The sequence below is a fragment of the Atractosteus spatula genome, chromosome 13, assembly GCF_055471065.1.
Source record: "Atractosteus spatula isolate fAtrSpa1 chromosome 13, fAtrSpa1.hap1, whole genome shotgun sequence".
In the NCBI taxonomy this organism is placed as follows: domain Eukaryota; kingdom Metazoa; phylum Chordata; class Actinopteri; order Semionotiformes; family Lepisosteidae; genus Atractosteus; species Atractosteus spatula.
Genome location: NC_142718.1, coordinates 41,259,320 through 41,284,888, shown reverse-complemented (window position 1 = coordinate 41,284,888; position 25,569 = coordinate 41,259,320). Strand labels below are relative to the sequence as shown.

At 39.4% G+C, this 25,569-nt stretch overlaps 1 protein-coding gene across 3 annotated transcripts in view; it reads left to right on the top strand.

Annotated features, from left to right (window-relative positions):
- Nucleotides 1-25,569, top strand: part of mbd5 (methyl-CpG binding domain protein 5) — a 63,636-nt gene that overhangs the window by 1,096 nt on the left and 36,971 nt on the right. The window lies entirely within an intron of this gene.

Sequence of the window (25,569 nt, the reverse complement as noted above, 5' to 3'; positions counted from 1 at the left end):
CGGCTGTCCTCTGCCGCCGCTCCAGCAGGATTTCACAGTGAAGGCGAGTTCCATGATGTGGATCAAGATGTTGCTGTTTTTTCTATGACATGAGTTTTCTAGAGTTATTCTTGGCAGACTGTTTTTTTATATAATCCCTTCATGCAAGGTGCATGTGATGGATAAGCAGTGTTAAATTGTGTGATTTGTGAGTTAGGCATGGCTCCTGTATGGTTTCTTATGCTCGTGTTGATGAAAAAGAATTCCAAAGCAAAAACCAAAGCAAGTGGTTTAAATGTGAATGCAAATCGTACTACAAGAAGCTGTCTCATTCAGAAAATGAAGAGGTGTACCAACAACCCAATCAATAGCCTAGATATTTCTCTTCAGAACTTATTGATATAGTGTTGGCTTTTCCTATAAGAAGAGAAAGTTGGGTGATCTCACACCTACCGTTTGAAATTCAGCTAATGCTGTACCGAATACTGAACAGCGAAGGATCATTGACTATAATGAAAATGTGTGTGAGTGAGCAATTGTTTTACAGGTGTGTGTGATCAATGTTGCTGGGGGTAGACCTATATAAGACCATTCCCATACAAACCATGCCCTTTAAAATAATCAGACATTGTTCACCATTTATGTTATTGTTATTAATGATATTCACTTGTTTCGACAGCAGAACTATTAAAAAAATAAAACATTATCTCTTATGGCATAGCAGCTGGGTACAATCATGGAGGTTAAGTTACAGCATCAATGCTTGGGCACACGTGAAATGTGCTTCTGTGGAATTTCCCTCAGGAAAGTGGTATACAGCTGTACAGGACGTCCGCACGTTTGTAAGTGTTTTGTATTCAATACTGCCTGCTTTTTCTGATATTAGTAGGTTGTTCGGTTTAGATGGCCATTTTCCTAAACCTGGAGATAAATAATGAATACTAAATAATTACTCAACTTTTATTTTTGACTTCTGTTTTTCTAGAATCTCTTAGCTAGGTGGGTTTAAACTGTATCCGTAGATTTTGGTCCTCTGGGCATCTGTTGAGCTATAGTTGACAAAAACCTCAGTTTTTCCCCTTTCAGTATTTATTCATATATTTTGTGCTGATCATATGGAAAGTATCTGAAAGCAAGGGACTGCCTTGCAATCAATGTGATTCTTGGCTTAGCTTCACCTGGCCTTGTCTGTTAATAGACAGGGAAACACTGAAGTGCATCTGTACATGTGAGCCAAGCCATAGGCTGCAGTTAGTATGTTCCAAACTTAGATTACCGTACTGTCTCAACATACGTATGATGCTGTATACAGCTAGTGCACCCTGATGCTGAAGAAACTCGAGGGCTAGGTGCAGCGATGAGGATGCCTCTGTCCGAGGACAGGATGAGTCCTGCATGTTGGACAGGAGGTTCGTCATCTTTGTAAGGAGGCGGTGCTCGTCCCCAGAATCGGTTGCCACAATTAAAGGCATTTTGTGCCTCTTCTGCTTTATCGCTGTAAAAGGTCAAGGCCGCACCCAGTAATTATTTTCTTTAACATCTTCCCGCAGAGGTGCGAGGAGGTGGGTGTCTCGCAGCTGTTTTTGTGTATTTTTGCAGTGACTGTGCGCGGTGCCTTGTGTGATGAAGAGCAGCCGAGATACACTACTATCTGTGTGGCATAGAATCAGCTGCTCAGGTTTCCTCCTGTGATTCATCTTCCTGATTTAAGATCCTCTGCACCCACATATTTCACATTTTGATCAACCTTTATTGAAAGAGGGGATTAGAATCTGCGTTAGGTTTATATTCAAACGGGCTATTTTTCTTCTTTTCTTTTAGCCTGTACTGTAAAATTTCCATACTCCCAGTGCACCTGTTAAGGCAGATGCCGTCCTTGCTGGCTTGTAGCACCATGTACTGCTGCTGGTAGATCAGCAACATTTATTGGGGTGTCATTTACAGCCCTCTGTCACAGTCATACACAGTGTTCCACTTAGATTTCATATTGGGGCGCTTTACGACAGCTCAGTGCATTCCGTTTTTTCTCTGACCGAACCCATTGATGATGGTGGTTGCCATTGAGTTCTCTTGGTACTACGGGAAGCTGACTTTAATTTCAGGGCCAGAGTTTTTCAAACTCCTTTGTGGAGTTTGAAATTAATGATTTTGTATGATATGTCTGATTGAAATTCTATGTAATAGAAAGCAAGACTGTTTTACAAAATAGGAAGTAGCCAGATTTGTCAGAAAGCCTACAGGGTAATCTGTGTATTTATCTGTGTATCATGGCAAAATTCACTCAAAATTTTATTCACATGTTGTTGTGATATTGTGACAATTTTAGTTTTTTTTTAAGATGGTTCACAGTGGTAAAAAATAAAAACACTGGTTTCAAAATATTCAGCAGACCTAAACAGATTTTGATCCAGCATCCATTTCTGTATGGTAGCTTTTGTTTGATGTGCTTATGGTCAAAGTATATTCCTTCCTTTTTTAAAATTGCAGTAATTAAATTGTGTGTTTCAAATATTTTCAAAGTTAAATTCCTGGGGAAGGACAAGTATGCATCTTTATGTACATCTACTATTCATTCCTAATGTGAAGAATTGGAAAGAGAAGATCGGCGTCCCACTGTTTGAAGTCCTTGGAAAGAGCTTTTTGAGCTGCACGTCCGATAAAAGCTTCTCGGAGCCCAGGTCCCACAGGTGTGAATCTGGACTGTGCCATTAGCCGACTGTGACCAGAACTTCTGGCTCGTGTTCTGCAGGGGAGGCCAGTAGGTTTGAAGTCAATGAGCTGAGTGGACGACAGTGACCCCTTTGGCTAGTGGGGGGCAGGCACACCTACAGGGCCTCGTAATCTCCACCTGATACCTCAGCTGTGCCGTTCGTGCTGTAAGGCTCCTGGTACGCGCTGGTCTCAGAACGGACACACGTGATGTTTTTACCTTTCCTATCCCAGTACAAGGCTTGTGCCAGTGAGCAAATTCAATTAACCAATGGTAGTATATAAAAGCTTTAAGAACATAAGAAAGGTTACAAATGAGAGGAGGCCATATGTCACATCCAGCCCATTTGATAGTAGATGATTGATCCAAGGAAGGAAGCCAAGGTATTAGTTTCAGCATTAGCTTGGTAGCTTTCTCTGTGCAGATTCATATTGTACCTTACATATTTTTAGTTTAATTTAATATATATAAAGTTATGTTAATCATACTTCACATCAGTATTATTGCCAGGAGGTAGAACCACTGAGTGTTTTAGTGCACAAGAGTAGGTTATGGCACAAAAAAAAGCTTCAGAAAATTAAGTGAAAGTGTTAAATGTTGGAGTTAATATCATCTCTGTTCGAGTACAGAAAGTGTACATGAGAATTTGTCGTGTCTTATCTGATTTTAAAAAATGGACGAAATGAAAAATACCTTTCTATTTTAAATGAATTTACATTGCAGTGAACATAATGCAGTAGAATTAATGACACTGCAAGAACTACTTTACAACAGAATAGCATAAGACAAAAATAATACATATAACTCAAGCCAAAACCCACACAGTATTTCAGTTTAAAATTTCAGCACCAATAGCAAACAGGGCAGGAAAGTGCTAATCAACCCTAAGTCCTACAGCCGAGATGATCCATTGTAGCCTTATATAATTGCACTTGTCCGATCCAGAGGTAGGGCTGGCACCTGCCACATGGCACTGGTACGGTACCAGCCCATGTCCCTCCTGAACGTTGGAGCTCAGCGCTGGATGGCCAGCGGCTGTTGTCACTGAGCTAGTCTCATCTCAGAGCTGCAGGCAGGGCTGAAACAAATTTAAAACTACAATCCAATGTACAAATGCAACAACAACAATAAAACACACACACAGGAATCACCTGCGGTTTCCAGTCTTCTATGCGAGTGAGCAGTATTTGTGAGGGATGGAAAACAGTGTTGCAGTATTTCCTGAGCTCTGAAAGCAATTGGAAAGGGGTCACCAGTGTGCTACTATTAGCAGTACTATGCTAAATGAGCATGTAGCTTCACATGGCAGATACGTGATATATGTATGTTCAGAGTTGCAGAGCTGAATAGTCACAGTTTTCACAACTGGGATCTCATTCCTTCACTTTGTTGAGCAGGTGCCTATTAAGGCCAAGAGAAAACAACTTTGATCCTAAAGAGGTCAATAGTTTCCCTGCATCTACCTGTTAGTTCTCCCATGTGAGGATCTACTTTACACGGTGACATTGCGTGATACTCCTCTGCCCCAGGCCAATTAACGTGACGGTTTTAATCACGACATGTTTGATTTGGCAGTAGCAAAACAAGGATGAAAAAACAGGGAAAAGCAGCTTAAAATGTATTATTTTGAAAAGCAGCCCATAGTGACCTATTGCTAATATCATTCATAATTTATTCTTTATAAATACTGTACCTTTCATGAGTTTTAATTAGTAAATTAGTAACTAAGTTATTTTAATGAAATTTGCATCTTATTCCTGGTTCCTGTGTTTTTAGTGTTTTTAAAGAAAGGACAGTGGAGACGTATAATAGCTTTCGATTTTTGGCCAATCGTAACAATTTGTTGTTTTCATTGATTACTATGCAAATACAAGGAAATATACCTTTTAGGGCTCCTTGAGTCTGTTTTTTAAGCGTACAGTTGTGTTGTAGTTCCTCTAGGTTGTTTGAAGAAATTATATAAGAACACAGCTCAAGAAAAGCTTCCCTCAACTCCTCCATCACCTCAGCAGTAAAATGACTTATAAAACTGTTTAAGAGGGGAAAAGGACTTTTTCTCTTCCCTAGATTTGAATAAGTGTTCCTGAAATGAGGGTCCTTGGCTCGTGAGGTTTTTTTAATCTAGTTAAAAGGTTTTGTTTATCCACCCCCTCTCACCTCTGCCGATGAAGGTGCCACATGTGCAGTAGGAGATAGGAGCCAGGCCTGCTGCTTTCACTTGCTTCAGCTGTTATTGTACTGTCATACTGCTTTTGGGCCATCACTTACCATAATATCCATTTTTTAATACCTGTTGAGTACGTGTGACTGTTGCAAATGTAGCTGAAACATATCCCAATTTCTTTTTCTTAACTGAAACCATTACCAATACCAAATATGTATTTTTCTTGTCCCACTGAAATTTCCAGTTGCAGCTACACCGTCTTACAAGAGCATCACTGACAAATCAGTGAAGGAGGTCAAAGGCCGATGTCTACCCTATACTAGTACACTCATATTGTAAGTTACCAGTCCATGGAGGAGCCACAGAAGGCGGAATCTGAACAAACACCACCTGAATTGTGATTTGCTGCTCTGTAAGAGTTGAGATACAGTGAAGGGAGGAATAGGACTGATCTTCTTTCATATCCAGAAGCACAGGTCCATTAAAGTTCTTGGAGGAGGAGATGCCTGCACTGAAACAAACAAGAAAAATTCATTAGCATTCAGCAGGAATGCTAGTCTTAGCATCTTTCATTTTTATGACCGCATTACTATGCCAAAAAAATCAATTACGAATTTTCCTTGAATATTCTCAAGGAATATAATACATCCTGGTGTGCATTCCATACGTTCTTTCTGTGGTAATTTTGAGTGGTTTTACTGAATAGTTTGGGTCTGAATTCTCATAGAAAAATTCCCCCGTATTTTAAATATACTCTTTCAACTTCCTTTCACCTATGATGATGTCAATTTAAATTGCTTCTGCATTCAATTTATGTTCCTCAATAAAAATTAAACATATCCTTCTTTTTGCTTCGTTATCCTCTTTAGTTCTATTCCTTGGGACTCTCATATTTATGCATTTTCTTTAATACTGCAACAGAGTTTTGTCTCAAATTGTATCATCCTTATATTGCAAAGGAGGCCTCTTTGTTATTTTAAACCCTTTAGAATTTAAATTTAAATTTAAATTTAAACCGTATGCCACAAGAAGAATACATAACAATGATGCCCTGTGCTTTCTTAATGATTGATTGAGATCTGTCTTTGTACTTCAGTGGCTTTTTTTTATACTATACTGACCACTGAACACATTCTGTCAAGTTTCTACTGTCCTTCATTGTCTTAAAGGTGCATCCGTCTCGGGCGATTCGTGACATCACTGACTGGGGTGCCTGAAGGTGCCCCCGATTCTGAAGGCCTCAGCACCGAGTCGGGGTGCCACGTGGTTCATGCTGCTGATCTCGATATTGGGTCTCCCTCAGATCTGTATTTTAACAATTATTAATCATTGAAGGGGAGTCTTAGAATGAGCAAGGGCATTCCAAAAACATGCTTGCCGTTACTGCAAGCTGTGCTCCACAGCCACACCTCTTTCCATCTCATTATGTGATGTGAGGGTCCACATTCCGCAGGTCTAGGAGGTGGTGAAGGATTTCGGCCAGTATTGTGCCTTTGGCCCTTACAAGTTGCATTGAACCGTTTGTGCAGGACCTGCGATCTTGAAAAGGGACACTTGCCTGGCGTCATGAGGGGCAGACGGCTTCCTCCTGGGGCTCACAGCAAAACAGTGCTTTACCTGTGCAAACCCACCGGGAGAACTGGTAGTTTCGATGTGGTTAAAAATCTCCGACTTTGGTATTCCTTAGTTCTCATAAAAGGTTTATTTAGGCCCTATATCTCTTCTATTTTAGTTACAGAATTTGTAATCGTGAAAACTTTGTACTGACTTGAAAGAAACAATTAAGACATATAACTGTCATATACTACAGCAGCTAGAAATGACTAATTTACTGCTAGATTAGAAAGCAGTCGTACCTGACAAGTGGATTAAAGGCTGCTTGTCTATGAGGGGGGAGAGAAGGACAGACACGGGACAGACACTGCACTTACCCAACTACACACAGCAGAACTATGTCATGTGTAGGTCACGATGACAGCAGGTTGCATGAAAAAGTTCTTATGGTTGACTTGTAGGGAAAAAAAAGCCCATCTCTCTCCCTGAAATTTAGGTTCCTTTCCTAATGAAAATATTTAATATGCTTTTATTGTTCAGTATCGAATACCTGTAGGTATTAATGTCAGTGTATTGAGACGCATTACAGCAAACGATGACCTCTATCAAGGAAAATATTTTATATTTTACCAAACATAGACATTTGAAGTTGTCCATTTTCTGTGAACCCTGATTCAGAAGTAGTGTCTGGTGATACAATAGTCCTCTAACAGCTAAGCCTGGCACACACAGTGCAAATGCCAGATAATTTTTACAGATGAACAGTGCCTGTGCATGTTGCCATATATTTTAGTAGTTTTGGCAGAGAAAGTGCAGTATACCAATACTGCCTGAACAAAGGTGTCCTGTCCAATTGTATACATCTTTACTAGATAAATGTAAGATTAATAGCTTAATTTTACCAGGGACAAGCTTTTTTCTGTTAACATTAGTGAATGAAATTAATCTTTAAGCAGTAAGTAGTCAGCTGAAGCTTAAAGGAAAACAGGGAAATTAAAAACTTTTTTTCTATAGAAAACAGTGGACTGGCCTCTTATACCTAACATAATTTCATACAGTATTTAAATCGATCTGTGAGATAAATAAGTTTGCGAAGCGAAGCTTGCATTTAAACACTCTAAAAGTTTGATGCTTGTAACTAAGAGCATTTAAAAGACTTTTCAGCAATCTTTTTTTCTTCTTCCCACAGCTAGGGCAGTTTTACCTGCATAGACTACTAATGTGCTCTACATTGTTTAGTGGCTGAATCAACCTGGCATCCTTCGGTCTAATTAGATATTATAATTTGTTTTAGGGTTAGAATGCATGCCTCCTAAGGCCAATCACAGGCAGATAGGGAATTGTTGTTGAAGCTTCTTGATAAGTCTCACAGAAAGTGCAAAACTGTTATTCATATCGATCGAGGATGCTTGACTGTGCAGATTCCAATATGGATTCGGAATTCTCTTAAGAGAGTTTCAGAATTTACTACACTTTATATCCGGGTCTGGTTTGGATTGTAATTTAGTTTGATTAAAGTTGAAAATAATGGCATGTTTGAAATGAATAGGCCAGCGTACTCAAATATATTTGAGTAGACTCAAGTAAGTGTAGTTAAGATACATTTCTTTTTTTTAATGTTTAAGAACTATTTGCAGTTTATGACTGCATACAGGCAATTCAGTTAAGCTGTACTCTTGAAGCTTAGGTTATATTCATCATTTTCTTGCTGTATGGTTTTGGAGTATCTAGTAGTCTTGTTTTACAACTAGCGTAAGTATGGAATTTCTTACATACACATGTTCAAATACAGTACATGTGTATTACTTTCATATTAGTCAGGATTTGACTTTTGGCTAAATATTAATTTGCCTTATTTGTACATGCCATATTGTTTCTTGACACAGTGTCAATGTAAGGCACATTCGGTTAATTTGGAGCTAGGCCGGTCAATGTATTATAGATTTTTATTTTATAATAATTTTCCAGCACTTCCTTCTGTCTGGGTTTAGCATGGAATGCATGTGTGTGGAGATCATGATGAACACAGAATCTGATCCTGAAAATCCGGTGACTTGACTTCATGGGCACTGTGCTTGCTTTATGGTCCTGGAAATAAAATGCCTGTCGGGGTTGAGGAATTCTGGGGAGTGAAGTTTTTGTTCTGCGTTTCATTGCTGATCATTTGGCGTTTTGAACGTTAAGTGCGATACAACTTCCAAAATGTTTTCTTGCAAAGACTACCATATCATTACCATTTTGTCCTCATTATAAAAAAATAAACAATTATTTAATTCTACATTTACTTATAATACCAAAGAGGAAAACAGAAAGATAGATATATACTTCTTAACTATGTATAGTTTCCCTTCCCCCCTTTGTAAAAACTCCTTGTGATTCCATAAATAACGGCTGTTTCTTGTAAATCACAGCACCGTCTGGAAAAAATTGAACTGTTTTAGCGTAACAGTGTTGTATAAAAGGTGAAAGCAGATGAATCACATTGAATACCCAGACTTGTTCTCCCATTTTCAGCTTAGTGTTCCAAGTTTCACTTTGCTGTGCTTTACAGTTGCCTACTGTAGTACTGACATACAGTGCACAGATCTAGAAAAGAAGCTAAACCTTCATTTTCTGTTTCTTTTCAATGTTGGATTTCTCCTTGTAATTGATCAATATCTATTCTTACTTTTTACCTCCAACCATATCATAAGATTAAAAATGTGCTTGGACTTTTATTTCTAGAGAAAATTATGTAAGTGTAGTGATCGGGTTATTTTTGAAAGTATTTTTGAAGATGTAGCTTGTCCTTTTTATATTGTTCTGTAACTGCCCGGATAGATTGCTAAATGTCCTAATTATGGGCTGCTTTGCTTCAAAGAGACTATGCAATGAACATGGGGAGGTGTCTGATAAAACAGGACTGAGCAGATCTTGACAAAATCAGACTATTACATTTAATAATCAATCCTACATTTTCTCAAGGTGATGAAAGTGATATCGAATGCTTTTATTAATAATAAAGGATCCCTAGTAGCGAAAAATAGTCATTATCTACCTGTGTTATACTGGTTCAGGATTGCTGTCCATTTATTCAGGGTTAAAGGGGTTTTCTGCAATGTCTCAGTCTTGTGTAACCTGTTTAATATTGCTTTGTGTAGTACAAACTTTTATTTATTCACGAATAAAGATATTATGCATGGATAAAGGAAGAAGAATATAAAAATAATTGTACTTTTCTATGTATGATTTTACTGAAAATATTCTTTCAAAATAATTGAATCAGTAAGATTTAATGTCAAAGAACATTTTATTCCTCTGGCACATTTTAGTAAAAAATAAAAGCATAAAAAAGGTACTGAAATGGTAGAACAAGGGATGTTTGAGAAGTCACTCACAGCAAGACATCTCTGTTGGGGAAAAAATAGTGGCAAAATTAGAGGTCCGATTTTCCTGTGCAAAACTTTTTTTTTAATGACGGGACGAGTTTTGACAGTTATGTTCTGCATATCTCAACACATGAAATTGAGAAGCTTTCCAGCTTCTTCTTACAGGTAACTTTCCCCTTCTTTTTGCGTAAAACAGAGTTGTCCTTGACTCCGATTTAAGTAAAAGTAAGAATTAACTGCCTAATGTTCTCAACTAGTCAGAACGTGGGTTGACTTCTTGTGTCTCTGGTCTGAGCCTTGGTCACATCACTAACCAGCTCTGAGTGGCGTTGCAGGTTTGAGTGGTGGTGGTCTCGGGGCAGCTGAGACTCCCAGGGCCTGCAGAGCCCCTTCAGGCAGTGGCTTCCCAGAGAGACCCTTTGGAGCTTATGGTGTGCCAGATGGCGAATGGCTCTGGCAGGAGGGTGGAGGGCAGCACAGGCACTCACTCCTGTCACAGGCACCGACGTATTCAGGACTGTTTTGATGGACCCTTTGTGATTCCAAAACAAAGAATAATTTTAAAAGTGAAACGGAAAGGATTCATGCTTTCAGGTGTTATTGTTTTAAAGAGACTTTTCAGAAACTAAGGGAATGCCGGATACTACTGTTCAGTGGTGTTCAGGTGGTCTTCAAAATGCAGATACCTTTAGAAAGTTATCTTAGGTGGGCTTCAAGGCTTGAAAGACAGGTGCAGTTGGCAGTGAAGTACGCATTATGACAATATAAGATCCATCCATCCCCCGAAAACCTGATTTCCGAATTTCCTCTGTAACGGCGCACTTTATCATATCTGTTTTTCGAAGCTAGAGTTTTTTGCTACAACAAAGTCATGTTCTTTGTAGCTCCATGGAAGACGCTGTCCTCACAGCATCATCTCCCTCAACACAGGAGCTCAGTGCGCCTGCATTTGCAGAATTCTTGCATATCATATTGTGCGAATCCTTTAAGCTGCTGTTCGAGGTTGCATAGGGTGATTATCACAAACAAGCAGTCGTGTTTTTACTTTGATGATTCAGTGATCTTTTAGGTTAAAAATAAGTAATATTGGATGATTTTCCAGACTTCTGGAATGAATTGAGGGGCTGTACGTATAATGAGAGTTTTGTTTTCAGGTTCTGAATTTTAACCGTACAAACAGCTTTGGAGGAATAAATTCTATTCGTAAATTGAGGGTTGGTGGCTAATACTTATAATAACCCTTAAAGAAAATTAAATGATGACATGCCAAGGTGCATAAACCTATGGTAAAAGTACTTTAATTACAACAACAGTTTTACCGCCCGGGTAGACTGAAATGGGAGACCTCTAAAGAAACATGATTGTTCCTATAAGTGGTATTGGTGGAGTGGTAGGCGGCACGCTTCCCTCTGGGACCAGAATTTAGAAAGCAGCGTTCAAGTATAGTAAGTAACCAGGTAAATTGTGCTGTTAGATGGGTGGTCCTTGTTGGAGGTGTTGTTCTGATGTTCTGACTTTTTATCATGTCAACACCAAGAAGTGAAGCTTTGTACACATGAAATGATAATTCCCGAAATTACCAAGGTTAGAATAGAAATAATAAGTTTCCCACTTTCCAAAAATTTAACTTTTTTATTTATTTGGGAAACTATGGTAGTTAGGTTTAGCAGTTACTGCTGTTGCAGCAGCTTGTAAGTCCGTGTTCTACCGCGGAGGGCTGGGAAGCTACAGTGCCATAGATCATGTGACTGATGTGAGTATATAATATAACAGCAAGCAGGATCTTTCTCTTTAAATTATTTTCTGGCTATTTAATTTCAATATTGCTGAAATGTAGTTCTGAAGTGATCATTCTGATGTTCTGATTAAGGCCTATGTATGTGATGAAATATTCCAGATTTCAGAAGATACAAGAGCTTGTAATACACCTCCATTCTCATGCAATTAACTGATTGAAGGTTTTTTCTGACTTTCTTGTGAAATTTTTGCCACCATTTTGTTTAAAGGCTCATGCACTGCTTTATTGACTTCACATTTTATTAACTGTTGCTTCAAGGAAACTGTAATTACAGCGGTAGGATACACTGAAAAACATTAGCTCAGGATGCAACATATTTTTTACATTAAACTGTTTTAAAATGGAATTAAAAACACTCCCTTTAGAATTCAACATACAGCAATTCTGGCTTTTTGCAGCTTCTCACATCTCACAGTTTCTTAGGGGTTGTTTTGTTTTTGCTGTTTGAATTAGTTATGACTGAGTCACTGACTCATCATTACCACACTGTTTAAAGGCGTGAAACCCTTATCTTTGTACTTGCACTCTTGTTTCAATTTGTGATTTAAAAAGAATTTACCTTTTTGATGTCTGATGTCTGAATTTTAAGAATTGAAATGCTGTAGTTCATTTAATTTGTTTAATTTTTAATGCAGTACATGATTATTTGAATTGTTAACTGTGAGTCATAAAAATATCTATACAGCATCAGATATTGATTATGGATTGCTGATCAAGGTCTTATTTATTTCTGAAATTCCAAACAGAAACTTAATTGTTTACAGGATTTACAATTTAGTGCTAGTTTTTGTTTTCATTAATTAGTGTCATTCATTTCATAATCTTATTTTATGAATTCCTTTAATAAAGCATTATTGAAATTAAGACATTTAAAATGTGTGAAAATACAGCTCCTCTGATTTTAGGTTTAATATAAAGAAGATCTATGCTATAGTCTTCATTTTTAACTCTTATAGTCTTATAAAGAGTTATTGTAGTCTAATAAAGGCATTATTATTATTTTATGGCATGTATACTTAGCTTTAGTTTTTGGAATATTATTGCAAGATTTGGTTTAGCTATTTTTTTGCTATATTTTGCTATAAGTCAATCTTGCACATCTATAGATGAGTAAAGTTTTTCATACCAAGACAGATCTGTTTGGGAATGGTGGAGAAGATTATTACCACCCACAGATCTCACTCACCCATTTAAGACATGCATTTGATTGTTTTGGCATGCATGATGCATCTAGCGGATACAGTACAGCGACTCGTACGAGTTTACGGTCAGAGCAGTGGTGGCTTCTGAGGAACGTCTCTTAGTACTGTCTACTACATTTGGGCCATCAGACTCCTTGTTGGCTTCCAATGCAACCCACAGGGCACTATAATGCGAGTCTGTTGGACAGCCGTTCCTGCTGTCTAACCGTCTGACGGGTTAATAAGGCCAAGTTAAAGACTGGGTACAGCAGTAGCGGCCTCTAGTGGTAGGAATGGAAGGCACGGTTTCTAAGAACTTGCACAACAGGCCTATTGTATTGGAGCTTTATGGCCTTAAACTACGTATAAACTACGGAGGGCAGTTATTCTCTGATGTAGTTTTTGGGGCAGGTTTGGACTGAGGCTTAGCCTGAGCAAGTACATCTTCTAGGTCTAATTAGCACTCCCTCCTGGATATTTTTATTGAAAGAAGGAATTTGTTTCTCCAAATGTGAAAGGGATCAGGTTCTTATGGAAGCCCGTTTCCGCCAGGGAGTAAAAAAAAAAACGCGCCATGGTATCTCGCAATTGCGACTTAGTATCTCAGAATTCCGACTCTATATCTCGCAATTGCGACTTTTTATCTCACATTTGCGACTTCGAAATAGCCCACATTTCATTGTCTGTCCTTTTGTTATTGTAACGGACTCGGGTTCTAGGGCTTGTGCCCTCGCCGCTCCCACCCTACTTCACTGCATGGGCTCGAACCCGGGTCTTGCCAGATGAGATAAAGAAGACTTTCTTTAGCCCCGGCGGCCAGCATCCCTGTTATGCGCAGGGGAGGCCGGTGCCGTCACCACACTGCAACCAGATCGTACAACCTGTATGTCGGCCGTTCCGTTACACTACATTCATACATCGTACGGGATCATAGGAACTTTAGGCCTGAAGACTTGTCTTGTACAGTGCCCTGATAAAAATCAAATTAATCACACTAATATTTATAGAATCCCATTTCCGCCAGTGAGGCTTCCATACTAACCGGATGGAATAGTGGACAGTGGGCTTTTTAAAAAAGTTTTTATTTAAACACCAGAAATACAAAAACAGAGACAGAATATGAAAAAAGATACAGAAATAGACACTTCACATCCAGAGGAATTTACAATTATAAAAGCTGAAACTTATACTTTTTGCATATTTCCACTGTATGTCCTTTTTTACTTAAAAAAGAAGGTCTTCTTTAGCTCAGCTGGCAAGACCTGGGTTCGAGCCAATGCAGTGAAGTAGGGTGGGAGTGGCGAGGGCACAAGCCCTAGAACCCGAATCCGTTACAATAACAAAAGGATGGACGATGAAGTGTGGGCTATTTCGAAGTGAGATAAAAAGTCGCAATTCTGAGTTTTTAAGTCGCAATTCTGGAGATACTAAGTCGCAATTGCGAGATACCATAGTGGGGTTTTTTTTACTCCCTAGCGAAAACAGGCTTCCATAGGTTGTTCCACAGTAAACTGTCATTGAATAACTTCACTGTTTGCTGATCCTTGTCAATCAGTTACTAACCGACTTTTTTCTAGTTCCGCACCTTGGTGCTCATGCTATGGCAGCACTTATTTGCAAACTTCGTGGATTTAGTATTTTTAATGCTGGGATGCCATAATTCCAAATAACATCTGATTGGTCAAAACTGCAGTTGCTGTAAGAACCTGTGAAAGCTAGTATATATGAGCAGGCTCTTTGGCCTCTTTGTTCATCCACAGGCTTGTAGCTTTTTGATCAGAGGATCATCAAGTAGTTTGTTTATAATTAATTTATAATAATAATAATAATAATTGCTTACACTTATATAGTGCATTTCTGGACACTCCACTCAAAGCGTCCACCACCCCTCCAGCACCACCAATGTGCAGGCCCACCTGGATGATGCGTCAGTCCGCTCCCCACACACCAGCTCTCAGTGGGGAGGAGAGCAGATTGATGAAGCCAGTTCAGAGATGGGGATTATTAGGAGGCCATGATTGGTAAAGGCCAATGGGAAATTTGGCCAGGACGCCGGGGTTACACCCCTACTCTTTTCGAGAAACACTCTGGGATTTTTAATGACCACAGAGAGTCAGGACCTCGGTTTTATGTCTCATCCGAAGGACGGCGCCTTTTTACAGTGTAGTGTCCCCATCACTATGCTGGGGCATTAGGAGCCACACAGACCGCAGGGTGAGTGCCCCCTTGCTGGCCCCACTAACACCTCTTCCAACAGCAACCTTAAGTGTTTCCCAGTAGGTCTCCATCCAGGTACTGACCAGGTTCACACCTGCTTAGCTTCAGTGGGCAGCCAGTTGTGAGTTGTAGAGTGATATGGCTGGCTAAGGATCTCGAAGATCACCCGCAATGTGATTTGTTAGTTTCATCTTTATTTTTTTCTCTGTATGCAGGCAAACCTTTCTTCCTGTAGTCAGTTTGATTATTTTGAAGAACAACTGACTGAGCTAAGTTTTTCTTATTCAGTATGTTTTCAGGAGGCTGCAGGTAATGATTTTTTCACTCACTGAATAAAAAAAATAAATAAAACTGAATTGAAGTGTTCTGTAAATAGTCACAAAAAATTAAGATTAAAGCCCTTTTGGAGTTTAAACCCAGCCAGTCACATGCTGTAACCACAAAATTTAGTTTTCATAGTGAACGCAGGTAACGCAGTTTGGCTTATAGACAGAAGAGGTCTATAGTAAAAGCAAAGACCTATTTTATCTGTTAAGTTTTGTCTGCGCCTTTTAAACCATCACACCTTTGAAATGTCCAGTTTAAACCACAAAAGGTGCTTTGTTCTGATCTGTAAGTACTGGTAGGATTAGGGCACACAAGGAGCATTGTTTATCAAATAAGGGGTTGGCCCGTGTCAGTCGGGCCAGTATTCTGTGAGTCTCGCCCCACACTTGAGCTTCTCACTTTTTCATGAAAACAAACCCTGACGTAACAAAAGATCAACCCAAATTTGCAGGGCCTGGATCTGGCTAAGAAGTGAAACGAGCCTTGAACAAAGTCTGAGCCTTGACCTCCAGATTTGAATTCAAATTTCTAGATGGGATTGGCACCCCCGAGTGCTACCTGACATTTTGGCCGCCTGAATCTGAGATGGTGTCGTAGTTGTGAGCCTGTAGGTGACATAGCATGAATTCAGTCCCTGAAACTCCAAAGACCAAAGCATCCCCCTGAGATCGATCTCATAACTAATTAAATAGAACTGTCACAGCACTATGCTGTAGATATACTAATCACAATTTTTAATTCCATTAAATACTTAACGATTGCTGTTATTGTTTGCTTTGAGCCTCAGTTTCTAAGGCTGGTCCTGTCGGAGGAAAGAGGTTTCAGGATGGAGCAAACAGGAACCTTGTAATGAGGAAATCAGAAGATCACACAGGAAGAGACTAATGGCTTGCAACCAATAAGCTTGTCCTTAAAATAATAATAATTTAATCTACTGTTGCATTTCTTTAATGGTTTTGTTTTGAATATATTGTATAAAAAACATAAAGAACATTCAACAAACTCGCCATAGCCATATTGCAGTATAATTGTGTTTTTATCTTTTGGATTTTAAGGCAATGCTGTGGGAAGAGTATTTTAAAGATATAGAGATACAGACTTTCTCATTTCTGATTTTTTAAATTAGGCTATTAATTCAGTAATTTTTCATATTCTTAAAATTCTTCTTGTATATTCCTCCTTGCTGTGTCCATCACAAAATCTAATGGCTTAGACGTGATTTAAGCTTCGCTATTATTACTGTACAGTTTTAATAGTTAGATTTCAGATTGCATAAATCCTTCAGTTCAGCTTCTCTTCTATTCACGTCAAAGTGTAAAGTGCCGATATGGTGGGGGAAAAAAACACAGATTGCAACATTTAGCCATCGTGCCATAAATGTGAATCAGAAAGGTAGCATTGTACTATGCGGTCCAGCCCTTTGTGACTCCTCGTCCTTCCCTTGAATCCTGGTTATGTCAGAACTCATGTTGAGTGATCTAGAAAGTATAAATACAGGTACCACAACCACAATTATAATCTGGGAACTAGGTTCCATAAGTCTGTGGACTCGCATCTCATTTAAAATCTCTTTTTGTTCACTCTGTGGGATATTGGGCTTTGAGGAGGAGTCGTCTAAAACGGGCTGATCTTGCTAATCTCCTCCTTGAAGAAGTTTTACAGAACTGGATGACTCTAGCAAGACAATAAACACCCAGTGGATTATGAGGCTGACGCCATGGCCACGGAGGTGAAAAGGGGGGCAGTGTTTTAATGTGCCTTTGAATGCTGCTCAACACAATGTCCTGTTGGGCCTCCGTTGTGTCTGTTCACTTCACAGGAGGTCCACTTGGAGCCCAGCACCATGCCCATGAAAGAGAAGGGGAGGGGCTAGGCTGGTATGTAAATTAGCCATGCGCGTTATACCCTTGCTGTTTACCGCTAGTGTTGGGGAAACATGCAGTTTCCAAAGGCAGATGTTTGAAAGTTAGGCCTGGAAAGGTGCCATTTACCAGGCGGCTTCCTGTCTGATGTTCACTGTTCCAAGTGCAGCACTACTCAGTAAGGTGGACGTCGGGTGTACCTGGTTGCTCGTTGGCTTCACTGCACCCGTCCACACCGTGGCTCCACTGTCGAGTCGTTGCGTTTTAGCTCCCAGCATGAAATCAGCCTCTGCGATGTTCTCCATTCCAGTTCATCGGCGGGTGATGCAGCTCCCCATGTTTTATCTCCAATTCACCTTTTGAATGAAAGATCAGACACGTCTTCAACATGCAGGCATAGAAAGGAACTAGAGATTTACAGTTCAGCATGGCTAAAAACTGGAGAAGACTGGTCTCTCCCAGTCATGCTACAAGTCTGTTTGTGTGACGTGTGGGTTTCTGGAAGAGAATGTGTGCATTTCCCATGCTTTATGTCAGTTTCTCATGTTCGTGAGATTTCTCCTCTACTTCTCTGGATCTTTCATCCAAATGTGAGGACCATCACTCGTCAGTAGTCACAGAAGTTGTAACTTTGTGTGCAGATAGGTGCAGCTTTTTCCCCGAAGAGCTTTCAGATTATATTCATAGCCAAACTAATATTGAGGAAAGATGGGGGTTTAATTAAAGATGTTGGAATTAATGAAATAGAGAATGTGGCCATTTATAGTTCAGAACGGCACAGTCATGAAAATGTGCATCCTTGTTCTTTTTACATAATTTAGAATTTTTCAGACTATTTTGATATATATTGGACTGATGCAAAGATGCCTTTAGTTCTATGAAAGCTGATGTATTTTTTCTGTTATTGTTTTCTCTATCTTCACGTTTCTTAGGTGCCCTGTGTAACTGTTAGCTTCATTTCTAGCTACATGCAGTAGCTACATGCAGTACATGAATTAGAATTCGCTAGTATTTGTTTTTTCATTTTAAAGGAAAATGATATCCAGAATAACGAATTACCTTTTATTTTTGTCCTAAACTTTGGAGAAAACAGGTATGACATTAAGATAAAGCTGTAGCTTGTATCTTCCTATGTTGCCTAAATTGCACAACTGATTGAAATGTGACGTGTTCACTAATAAACCTTGTGGTTTAGCATTGGAAGTCTTATTTGTCTTTCCCTGTACTGTTGAATTGGATTGTTTTCGTTTGCTCTTCCTTGCATCTTTCATTCCCTCATTTTTGTCCTGAATAGTTCTCCCAGCTGCCCTTTGCATTTGTTCCTTTTCCCCCCTAGTTTTCTCATTTGCTTTATCTTCCCTTTTTTATTCCTGCAATTTGAAGCCTTAAGACGGGCACTAGAGATGAAAAGAAGGAGACTTTGTAAATGGCCACTCTTAAGTGGGTCCCTGCAGAGAGATTTGGACATGTAGGCTTGAGGCACCATGAAACTATTGGCTGTTCATTGCAGCCATCTCTTGTTTAGAAGCTGCCTAATGTACAACATTTGACTTATTGCAAGGCATTTTATTCAGAAAAAAGATGTTACTCTTCAAGGCTTTGCTAGCCAGGAATTTCAATTCTAAAAGCCATTTAATTATTTCGGTTGGCTAGACATAGGTGGTACTCTACTAGCTGGTGTATATTAAATGCTGCTGTTGCTTTTAAACCCACTTACATTACTCGCTTTGCATTGAGTGTAGACTGAAATCAAATAAACCAGTTTTTAGAGAGTGCCGTCTTCACATTTTGCCTGTCTACCTTTGCCATTTTGGCTACATACAGATTAAACTGCAGGAGGTTACCTTCCTTGTGAATATCATGCCTGTTGCTCTCAAATCCAGTCCATTCCACTTTTTTGGACAGACTTGGACAGACACCAATTCAGTAATTGCTGTGAGGACATGGAAAAAACCAAAGCATGGTTTGGAAGTGATACCATTGTCTTATCCGCTGTTGGACCTTGCCTTGAAGTCTTCAGCTTTACAAGGTACACAGTTTCACAGTTAAATGAAATGTACTTCTGTGTGTTTAAGCGTTACTCTTTTGAGGTTGCCTAGAGTAGCTGCAGTTGTGAGCTAGTGCTTATTAGCAGCAGTTTGACTGTCTGGAATATGTCAAGCCTTGGGAGCTGTTCTCCATCCTCGTCTCCTGCAATGAAGAATGCATCTTTTTTTTTTCCCCTCAACAAGACAGTGCATGTCCGAATACTCCCCGGTGGATGCTGAACCAGAGAGAGAGCACCTGACTAGGATAAAAAGTCTCTTCAAAGTACAAAACACAAAACAGTCTTCCAGTTTTTAACCTTTTTGTGTGGCTGTGCTATGAATAGGTTTATTACTTTTCTGTCCTGTAAGATTAGGACCAATTGGGGATGTTGGTCTGTGAATTATTGCATTCATACATGTCTGCCAGTTTGATATGGATAGAGCAAAGGCAAGCAAGAAAGAGACAACTTTTATTCTTTTATAAATCTTATTCCAGTATTATACTCCAGGTACATGTCGTGAAATTGTTTCAGATATATTGCATGAAACATGTAATCATGCATTATCGTAAGATTAATAAATGCATAGATAAAACTGTAGTGTAATTCCTATTATAAGATTGATTTTCTTTATTCAACACGTTTGTTCAAGTGTGCTACAATACGTTTGTACTAAAAACAACTTGCTCTACAGTAGGTTCACCAGCAATGTTTCTGAAACATTTTAATAAACTACATTCCTAGAATTTTTTATAAAGATTAGTGGAGTAATGCTTAAAATGTGCATTACCTCAAGTCTAATTAGTACTCCGTTTTGCCTTTTTTGGGGGGTTGGATTTTTCAAACCACAAGGAAAAATGAAGTGAGGCTATTGTTTTACTGACTTGTTTGTGGTGATGGAAAATTACCGGTCGTGTTCTAGTGACCAATGAAATGTTTTACGTGGATTAGTGTCAGCGGCAATGGTGATAAACTGAGCCATGTTGCATTATAGTTTGTAGGAGGTAGGCATAGAAAGACCGAATTCTCCACCGCAGAGCGTCTCTTGAAGAAAAGTTGTGGCAAAATCATAAAGTGTGTGTCTAAGTAAGTGCAGCTTTAAAAGATGAAAAAACTAGGCAGAAACCGAACATCCCGAGCAAATTAGGAAGAACATTCTGTTTTTTGGAAGTACCGATTATTATTTTCTTATTTCCTTAGTTTGAAATCTTGCTAGTGCAACTGTCATGTAAATACAGAGACATGAGAACTTGCACGCCCATGGCTCCAAAGTTAGGAGTAGTTAGAGCCATCGCGTCGTGAGTGTCACGGTGCCTGTCCAGGGCGGGTGCAGCTCTCAGTGAGTACACAGTCAGATCAGGAGCACAGAGCCGACCAGCACCATCAGCACCCTGGGCCACTGCTAACCGAGGCACTCCGGAGCCTGACCACGTTGCCACGCTCTCGATTATGGCTTGAGCATCCTCGGCATCCGTAAAAGTTACCAGAGAGTAGTAATCCAGACCATCACGGAAGGGTGGGCTGGCAAGAGATGCCAACTTTTGTGTGCCCAAAAAGCAAAATTAGCTGAAGTTATAAAAATAAGAAGTGGTGAAGGATCCATGTCCATGGAAAGGGACAGGGTGGGGTTGCATATGGTGGCTAACAGCTAGGAGAGGGGCCATCTTTGTACAGTACTGATGACATTTCTGATGTCTTGATTTCACATTTGTGTAGAGTATTGTTACATTGACCGCAGGTGGACTTTCTCCTGCAGAGTTTTACTGTTAACTTAGTTAGCATCTACATACGTAGCTTGAAACGGTTTTGCTGATAGATGCCTTGAATGTTAAATGAACAAATTTGTTTTATCTTGGATAATCTGTGGTGTTTTTGTTTCATATTCTCAAGATATTACTTGGGGAAAACAGGTGGTGTTACTATAGTATTAGTATCCTAAGATATTTAGAGCTGCAGCACCTACTGTAGGAATCCCATGGGACTTTATCTTCCCTCCACGACAACCTGCCCTATATTTCAAGCCGTTTTTCCTAGAAGCTGCAGAGACAGTACACTCAGGACAGTGTTACATTCTGAATGTGACTTAATATGGACCTGGTGGCATGTTTTCATTCTTTGCTTTAACAGCATTGTTGAAGTATTGTATGTATGGCGAGGAAGCATGAATTTGTGATCAAATTTCAAGTCAAATGGGAGAGCTTGCCTCTGTAGCAGTGTGGGCACTATGCTAGCTTGAGAGATGGACAGAAGTCAGGTTTTTCTCTGATGCAAAGTAAAGATCTTAACCACTAAACGCTGTGCTTTGTAACTGTGGAAACTAGTACTATAGGACAGCATCGTAAATATGAATATTTGTGCATAATATTGCTTGCTGCAATAGCCTTGAAATAAAAAAAAATGTCAACATATAGAGCTCAGTCGAGCTCTTGTAATACTTGCCAGAATACTTGGCTTTGTTAAATCTATAAATATTTGGACTACAGTCTTCTTCAATATAGCATGATATATTGAAATTTCTGCTGCTTACATAAATCATGTAAAACACACAGGATGAAACTACCAGGGAAATCTGAAATGCATAGTATAAATGTTAAACTGTTGAATTTTATTCTCCTATTTCAGTTGGGTAATGTGAAAATTGAAAGTTTTTTCATCACTTTGATGCTTTATGTTTTTTTTTCCTTTTTTAACCAGTTTAAGAAACCAACTAAACAAAGGAAAAATATAAGACAAAGCACAGTGAAATATAGAATTTTGCAGTATTATAAAAACTAGCTACATAACTCACAGTCATGTGGAAAGTGTGATGTTAATTGGAGGAATGTGGCTAGTAGTTTAGCTGCCTGCTTGCGGAAATCTTTACATGACCACGTGTCTACGGTGTGTTTTTATATCAGTGCCAATCTCTGGCCAGTTTATTAGCACCCCTGTATGTGACTGTTGTCCCATGTTGTGCCCACATGAGAAACCATGAACTGTTGGTAGTGATTCACTGGATGAAGTTGCCCCTTTTAACCTTTGACCACGATCAGAAACCTGATTTCTAACAAACTGAGCTCCATCTCGAAGAAGACCTTTAAGTTCCTTCCGCAGAGTGTCTGAATTATGTCCCACCCCATCTTTCACAGAGTTAATTATTAATTAATTTGACTGCTGGATTGATCAAAAAGCGCTTACAGGAGTTGCAGTTACAGTACTCATTTTTTTACATAAAAATAGATGCCCATTCACCCAGTTGGGTTAGCTAGAGCACCCTGGGTATCCTACCCTGCTCAGGGATACAGCAGCCGAGAAACCCACTGGGACCCTATGGTGAAGATTACCGACCCCAATCACAGCTCCTCTGTTCCACTCACAAAATATTGGGACACTTCAGCCATGACTGTGGCTGGAACCTGGCTCCCCCGGCCTGCAGGCTAGTGTGTTGCCCTGTTGTGAAAGCCTCAGCAGAATATGTTACTCTTTTGGTTCGATGACCTACATGACTGTTGCTTTTTTTGTTTTTACAGAATGCTGTATACATACAGTAACTTAAGCTGATGTCGGAAACATGAGCAGCTTGCAGCCCCAAAAGGCAATAATCCTAAACTAGAATATGCCTAAAGTCCCCGCTATGCCAAAGTCACATGGAGCTTTGTTTTCCACCCTTTTGGTCCAACATGATACCAGCTGAGTTTCATTAAGAGACACTTTAGATGTGGACTCCAGTGCTGCCCACAACCACAGACTCAGTTCTGTGTCATACCTAGGAGTGAAACGGAGCACTCCACCTCTCGATTGAGGAAGATGAGCAAGGGTGTGCCATCTGACCTGCATCGGAAGATAAGAGTGAAGGTTACAAATGAGAGGAGACCATTTGGCCCATTTAGCTTTTTTGGGAGCTTGAAGTGTGTTGGCCCAGGGAACTCAAGAGCAAGGCTGGGTATCTCCTGATGCCCTCAACCCTTTGTGTAAAGTACCTCCCCCCTCCCCTTCTCACTTCACCCCAGATCCACTGTACTAGTGAAAAACCGCTTGCTGAGCTAAGGAAGGGCAGAGCGTACAAGCCCAGAATGGAATTTAGTGCGTCAGGGTTAATGATAATCATAATCAGTGATTGATTATTATGATACAATGTTATTTATGAGTGTATGTCAGGAAATGTAGAGCACTGTACAGTAGCACGCATGGTATCCACATAACGGGGAGATAGAGAAAGGGAAAAGCACAGCCGACTGACCTAGTTAAACTGAGAGTAAAGCGAAACTCTGCCTTCTAATAATACGATTTCATTTGTGAATTTTTAAAGTGTCGAAGGTTGCAGAGTCTCTGATTTGGGCAGTGAGCTCTATAAAAAGACTCTGTTGCCCATCATGTGGAAGCTGCTTTTCAGCGCAACGTGAATGGCTGACTCGGCAGATCTCGGATGACGAGTTGGACTATACTCATGCAATAGGTCCTTTTGATAACCTGGAGCCGGATTAACTATTCAGTGAGTTTAGATGTGAGCAGGAGAGCCTTACAGTCCACTCTGAACTTCACAGGCATCAGGAGCAGTTCGCAGAGAACAGGAGCTCTGTGCTAATCCAAAGTTCTTTTAGTCAGCTCAAGAGCCGCAGAATTCTGGTCTGAAGCCTGTTCAATACCTTATAAATTATCCTTAAATAAAGGTACATATCAATATTTCATCAGTTAGGCAAAGCAAGGGTCTTAACTGGGCAGTGTAACATACTCATATTCACTGCATATAAAAATATTTTTCCCCCGAATGAGCTTTTTAATGAAATTTCACACGATGGGGAGGCAGCAGCACTGGTCTGGATGAGGACATTGACTGGTCACCTAGATCACCTTCAAAAGCCTCTTTCAGGGAAGCCTCTTGTTTCTCACCTTGCTCTTCAAATAAAATTTGTCTCTGCCTGCACTTGTCAACAATAAACTTCATTTGTCAAGTGTCTTCCCAGTCTTGAATCATCTCTTAAGTAGTTTTGTGCTTTTGCTAGGTTTTTAGATGGTTGAATTAACTACCTGAATCCAGATCCTTGGTTACGATGTAAAAGAATAATGGCCCTAGAAGACGATCCAGTGGCACCCCAGTAATCTTACTTACATGCCACTTACTGTTATTCTTTTGCGTTTTGTGCATTTTTCATTCCTCTGTCCCTGCATGTTATTTGGAGCTGCTGAATTTAAGAAGTTTTGAGTTTCTGTAAATGGGGGTCACATGTGCAGGACTGGGTGCAGAATGTAAAGAAGGCAACAACAAGAGGGGCTTCAGCTTGTGCTCATTCCACATTTTGGTCATGGGAGTGTGGAACAAGCTGTCTGGCCAGATGACCCAGGCTTCAGTGATTGAGCCACCCCTGGATTTTAAACACTAGTCACGTCCCATCATTCTGTATTTTATATTCTTATTCTTCTATATATGTGGTATTATCGGATATGAGGAAGTTGAAGTAAGAAGCCGCATCAGCATGCGTAGACTGTAAAGGAACAAGTGAAGGTTTATTCCATGCTGAAAAGAAAAGAGGCGCAACATTTCGGCCGTGGAACCTTCTTCAGGTGTGTGTATTATTGGTATGTAAGATTGGGCTATTGAACCTATTTTTTTTATATGACATTTCAATACATTTTCCCAAAAGTGTGCTATGAAGCTCATTGCAACTCATGTAGAACTCATCAGTTACCCCATGCAGCTTAATTTTGCCAAGGTAATATTTTGCGTTCAGTATCAGACCAAAACACACCATTTATTTCTCTTTAGTCAATCCTCTTAAAATAGTTAAGGCCAATTTAAAATTGAATGTTTAACTGTTACCATTGAAACTATTGTTTCAATATACTATTACCATATTACCACACATATTTTGTATGTATTTCAACATACTGTTGTTTTTAGGAAAGTAAACTGTTTAGCATTGCCAGTATATAGGTGTGCCCTAAAGTCCCTTTAGAATAAGTCTCATAGAAGTGAAAGGTTTTTATTGAAAAGAAAGTTAAAGTATTTTTGTTACAGTGATTTTCTTTGAAGTGTCCTACCAAACACATAAAAGGTTACATATAGCCTACTAGGCTAACAATTGTTAGCCTAATACGTTAACAGTGTTTGGTAGGGCTAAATGCTGTTTAGTAAATTGTGACTCGCTAACAATGCATAGCATGCTCATAGTCAACTGATGTTTTTAAGAGTAAATTTATTAAATAAACATAAAAAACATTCATAAAGTGGAAAGGAAAAGCAGTCCGATTTTCTGCATTTCCTGTGCACAGTGATTGGTATTAGTCATCAAAAACTGGAAATGTATAAAGATAGCGATTCATATTTTGCAGAAACATATGTAATATAATATTAGAGTGGTGATGTTGGAGAGTCATTACATTTATAGTTTTTCATTGTCTGCAGC